This window comes from Tamandua tetradactyla, chromosome 6 (assembly GCF_023851605.1).
Source record: "Tamandua tetradactyla isolate mTamTet1 chromosome 6, mTamTet1.pri, whole genome shotgun sequence".
Classification (NCBI taxonomy): Eukaryota; Metazoa; Chordata; class Mammalia; order Pilosa; family Myrmecophagidae; genus Tamandua; species Tamandua tetradactyla.
This window is the reverse complement of record NC_135332.1, coordinates 28510749-28516748: the sequence shown is the minus strand read 5'-3', so window position 1 is coordinate 28516748 and position 6000 is coordinate 28510749. Positions and strand designations below refer to the sequence as shown.

The following is a 6000-nucleotide window of genomic DNA, read 5'->3' as shown; positions in this document are numbered from 1 at the left end:
TGTTTCCATGTGAAATGCAAGTGGAAGACAGCAGAGTAAGATGGTTCAGGGCTCCATCCCCCGACAGAAGCTCTGAGCAACAGCAAAAACTGGCAGAAACATCTTTCTAAAAAGAGTTAAAGGATTGCAGCAACAGGGTGAGCACCAAACCAAGATAAAGGCTACTTACAGGTAATAGCAGGCAGGACGGGGGGGGGGGGGGGTGGCAGAGGTGGTGGCTGGGCTGTGGGGGCAGGAGTGGGTGCAGGGCTCCAGGTAAAAGAAAGGGCCCCCCCCCCCCCGCCAGCTCAGGGGCAATGGAGACCAGCCGCAAGACCAGGAGAGCCGTTAAGGGGAAATTGCAAGAATTAGGAACTTATGTTGATGAAGAACCTACTGACTACATTATGGCGATGGTGGCCAAGAAGAAAAGTCAGGACCAAACGACATCGGACCTGTCCCTATTTCTAGGGAACAACACAATTTGAGTCACCATATGGCTTCATGGTGAATTAGACAAACTTCGCTCTGCTACAACAGAACCCTCTAGTCTAAAGTTTTCTGATACCACCATCTTTGACAGTAACGTGCCTTCCAACAAGAGCAACGTGGGTAAGGAAGAAGGGAGAAGACACGAAGCTATGGTGCCACCTCTCGCAGTTACAAGCACCAGACCTGAGAAAAGGGACTCCAGGGTTTCCACAAGTTCACAGGAGCAGAAAATCACTAACGTTAGACAGGCTTATGATGACGGCGCTGCAACCGGATCGATGCCAACAGTGAAACCTCTGAGGGAGGCAGCACCCTCTGAGGGTGGGATTGCTATTAAGCCAAATCAGATGATCTCATTGATGAAGACCCCATTTTGTGCAGGAGAATCCCTTATCTCAGAAAAAACCTACAGTGACACTTACATATGGTTCCTCTCACCCTTCTATTGAAATGTATAGGCCACGTGTAAGGCAAGACACCGCTGCAGACGGCGATTTCAACAGCAAAACCGCCTTCCGGCTTCCGACAACTCGGTGCGCCGAACAGCCGGACACGTGAGACAGGACGCGTGTGTGAACCAGAGGTGCCTGACAGCTTAGAGGAGACGAACAGTCCCTTCTTCAGAGACGACTCAGAGGAAAAAAAAAAAAAAGAATCTCGAGGAAGAAAACTTTCAGAAGAGAAAGTTGCCTGTGGTAAGTTCAGTTACTCAAGTAAAAAATAAATAAATAAATAAAAATCGATTATGATGCAAAAGAAGAGAAAGAAGATGATGATTATGTTTCTCGGACAGGAAGCATTCCTAGCAGTGTCAGTGCCAGCAAAACCTGAAAGAAGACCTCCACTTCCACTTTCTAAGCAAGATAACAAGAATCTAACTTTGAAGGCCATCTCTGAAACTCAAGAATCTGTGAGAAAAAAAAAATCATTCTCCAGTCCCACAGAAACAGACATTTCCTGTTGTTCCCAGAACTCGAACTTCTCGAGAAGAATTGCTGGTAGAAGTGGTCCAGGGGCAAAACGACCCCAGAATAAATCCCCCCCATTATCGACAAGGAAACCAAAGGAGAAAACAGAGAAAAAAGTCAAGGGGCTCAGCAGAGACTATGGTTTTCCCCACTGCAGTGGCGCCCGCCCCGCAGACCATCAGGGTACCTGCGACACGGAAGCCACGGTCCGTGCAGACACAAGGCCATTTACTCTGAAGAAGCCAAAGGTGACTGAGGAAATAGTAGTGGCACCAAATCAAGAGTCGGGTGGAAGACTGCAGATAGCCCTCGGGCACTATCAGGACCCCTTCCACAGACGCGAGGTCTTGTGCAACCAGATAAACCTGCAGTTCCCGAGTTTATAGTGTCGCTGGATGGTGTCCCCAGGCCCCCAGGACACATGTCAGGTCCAGAGGAGCACATGTGCTTTGAAGGCATTAAACCCGTAAACCAAACCACTGCCTCAAACAAGGGACTCGAAGTTTAGACAGGTTGGACTCGAACCTCCGCCCACGGCAGCTGCAGTTGGTGAGCAGGCAGCGTGGGCACCCAGAAGGTAGCTTTCCTAATGCTGAGATGAGTGAATTAAGTGTGGCACAAAAACCAGAAAAACCTTTGGAGTGCTGCAAGTACTGGCCTGCCTGTAAAAATGGTGACGAGTGTGCTCACCGTCATCCTATTTCACCTTGCAAAGCCTTTTCTGCTGTAAATTTGCTGAGAAATGTTTGTTTGTTCATCCAAATTGTAAACATGATGCCAAGTGTATGAAGCCAGATTGTCCCTTCACTCATGCCTCCAAAACCAGCAGTGACAACACCAGTATCACCTTCTAGTAGTCAGCTCTGCCGTTACTTCCCTGCTTGTGAGAAAAGGGAATGTCCCTTCTATCATCTAAAACGCTGTAGATTTTACACTTGGTGTATAAGACCCGGCTGTACATTTTACCATCCCACCATTATGGTGCCACCACAACATGCCATGAAATGGATTTGACCCCAAACCAGTGAGTGGTACCTACTCCCACCTGGCAGAAGATCATGGATTTGAAAGTCTCAGTCTACTGATGAAAGGTCATCTACAGAACTTGTTCAAATCTTTAAAACTTGCAATATGTTGCTGTCACAAAATGAAGTTGTTCTAGTTTGCTAGCTGCCGGAATGCAATATACCAGAAACAGAATGGCTTTCAGAAAGGGGAATTTAATAAGTTGCTAGTTTACAGTTCTAAGGCCAAGAAAATGTCTTAATTACAACAAGTCTATAGACATGTCCAATCTAAGGCATGCAGGGAAAGATACCTTGGTTCAAGAATGACAATGAGTTCAGGGTCTCTCTCTTAAGTGAGAAGGCACATGGTGAACATGGCGGCATCTGCTGGCTTACTTGTGGTTCTACGAAAAGGACTCTCCAAAATGTTTCCTCTTTTAAAGGATTCCAGTAAGCAACTCCACCTTCAACGGGTAGAGACACACCTCCATGGAAATCATCTAATCAAAACTTACCACCCACAATTCGGTGGGTCGCATCTCCATGGAAACAATCAAAATGTTCCCACCCAGCAACTGAATGAGGATTAAAGGACATGGCTTTTCTGGGGTCCACCACAGATTCAAACCACCACAGAAGTTAACACCTATTTGACTGTCTGGTTTTTCAAGTTCGTAAGTTTGTAAAGTGGTTTTAACATTGGCTGGGTTTTCTTTGTCTTGTTTTGACTATGAAAAGACCATTTAAGGAAAAGCTAAATTATATTAAAACATTTGAGCCAAAATAAATAAACAAATGAAAGTGGCAGGATTCTGTGGAGCCCTGGCTGGCTCTTCCTGAACCCTTCACTGTCTCAGCCTGGAGTCAACCAGTACCTCCAGTGTGCATTCCTCGTCCTGGTTCCAGAGGATGCAGAATCCCCCTCTGCATGTACGAGGAGTGCATATGTCTGACCCTAATCTGTCTGCTGGTGGCCTGGGAACTCACGGTCCCAGAACTTGCCCTGCATGTAGAAGGCAGCTCAGAGGACTCTCCTACAGAAGATTGTGGGAGAGCACTCAAGCCATGCTCCCTGGGGCAAGGGACTCTGGCTGTAGGGTTGTGTCAGTTTGAAGCTATTATGCATCCCAGAAAAACCATGTCCTTTAATCCTCGTTCAATATTGCCGGGTGGGATCTTTTTTATTGTTTCCATGGAGCTGTGGCCCACCCAGTTGAAAATGGTAACTTTTGATTAGACAGTTTCCATGGAGATATGTCTCCACCCATTCAAGGTGGGGTTACTTACCCGGGTCCTTTAAGAGGGAAACATTTTGGAAAAGACTTTAGAGCCCACACAGCCAGAGACCTTTGGAGATGCTGAAGGAAACCCCCTCCCCTGGGGAAGCCTTATGAAATGAGGAGAGAAAGCTAGCAGACGTCGCCATGCGCCTTCGCAGCTGATACAGAAACCCTGACCTTCATCGGCCCTTTCTTTGGAGTTGAGGTATTTTTCTCTGGTTGCCTTAATTTAGGCATTTTCTCAGCTTTAGAAGTGTAAACTTGCAACTTAATAAATTCCCTTTTTCAAGGCTGTTTCATTTCTGGTATGTCGCATTCTGGCAGCCTTTGCAAACTAAAACAAGGACATACATACAAACTAAAACTGGAAGCATGTGGAGACTGTTTCCTAGGGAAGAGGGGACATTTCTGTCAGTGCAAACGGAGGAGCACCCAGGACCACACGTGCATGCCCAACTGAAGAGGGATCTGCAGAAAGGGACAGGGAGGCCCTTCACTTTGGCCTGGAACTTCTCTCTCAACTCACCACGTGGCTAATTCCTGAAGGAGGGCGCTGACACCCGTCAGTCCTCGAAGACTAGAAAAGGTGTTTATGTTGTTTCCCTCTTCTTCTCCTTCTTCCTCTCTCTCTCTCTCTCTCGCTCTTGCTCTCACTCTCTCTGTCTTTTCCTGATATTCAAGGAAAGCTCTGTCTAACACTAGCTGAATACAGGCTTAAGGAACAGACACTTCAGAATCTAAACTCCAGGGATAAAACACTAAAATATAAAAATGCCCATGTTTCAACAAAAAACTACAAAACATACAAAGAAACAGGAGGCAATGACCTGGGAAAAGGAGAAAAGTAATGCATTAGAAACCCCTAGACCTGGGACATACTAGACAAAGATTTTTTTTTATTGTCCTAAATATGCTTAAACAACTAAAGAAAACCAAGGACAAACACTAAAGGAAATCTGGAAAATGATACATGAACACAAAGAGAATATCAATGGAGAGATGGAAATTATGAAAAGAAACCAAACAGAGCTGAAGACCACAGCAACAGAAACTGAAAATTCCCTAGAGGGACTCAATAGGAGACTGGAGTTGGCAGAAGAAAAAGTCAAAACTTGAAGATAAGACAATTGAAATCACCAGCCTGAGCAGCAGAAAGAGGAAAGATTGAAGAAAAGTGAACAGAGCCTGAGGAACCTGTGGGACACCATCAAACATCCCAAAATACACATTGTGGGAGTCCCAGAAGGGAAAGAAAGAGAAAAGAGGGCAGAGAAAATATTCAAAGACATGATGGCTAAAAATTTCCCATTTTTAATGAAAGACATGAATGTACTGATCCAAGATGCTCAACAAACGCCAAAGCATGAACCCAAACAGACCCACACCACGTCATTATAGTCCAAATGTTAATGCCAAAGATAGAGAGAATTTTGAAAGTCACAAGAGAGAAGCAACGTGTCACATACAAGGGAGCCCCAATAAGATTAAGTGCTGATCTTTCATTGGAAACCATGGAGATAAGAAAGCAGTGGGAAAACATATTAAAGTGCTGAAAGCAAAAAATTGCCAACCAAGAATTCTGGATCCAATAAAGGCATCTTTTAAAAATGAGGAAGCACCTGGACCGTGTCCCCAAAAAACCCAAACCATGCATCTCCCTCCCCCCAAAAAACTGAGGGAGAAATTAAGACATTCCCAGATAACAAAAATTGAGAGACTTCATCGTGACTACACTGGTCCACAAGAAATGCTTAAAGGCGTTCTGCAGGTTGGGAGGAAAGGGTTCTAGAAAATTGAGTGAAGAAATGACGATCCCTGGGAAAGATAATGACATGAATGAATATAAATGCCCGCACAATTACAGTTTTTATTTGTAGCCCTATGTTTTACCTCTTGCAGGCAAATGCATAAAATGTGATGATAAATTCCTGGTTTGGGGCTCATAATGTAAAGATGTAATATGCAACAAGAGCTACATAAAGGTGGGGGGGATGAAGGGATGTGGGAGCATCGTTTGTGTATTCTATTGGAGTTAAATTGGTATCAAAACAAAGGAGATTGTTATGGATTTAGGATGTTAAATTTAAGACCCATGGTAATGATAAAGAAAATATCAGAGAATATGCAAACTCATAGAGACAGAAAGTAGAGCACAGGCTATCAGGGGTGGAGACAGGGGCTATGGCTACATGAGGGTAAGGTTTCTGGTTTGTGGTGAAGGGAAAGTCATAGGAAGGGATGGTGGTGAAGGTATTGGAACAGCGTGAATGTGAT

At 44.9% G+C, this 6000-nt stretch overlaps 1 pseudogene; it reads left to right on the top strand.

Moving 5' to 3' along the window:
* The first annotated feature begins 296 nt into the window (after nucleotides 1–296).
* The window catches only part of LOC143686611 (zinc finger CCCH domain-containing protein 14-like), a 34426-nt pseudogene continuing 28722 nt past the window's right edge, over nucleotides 297–6000 (top strand).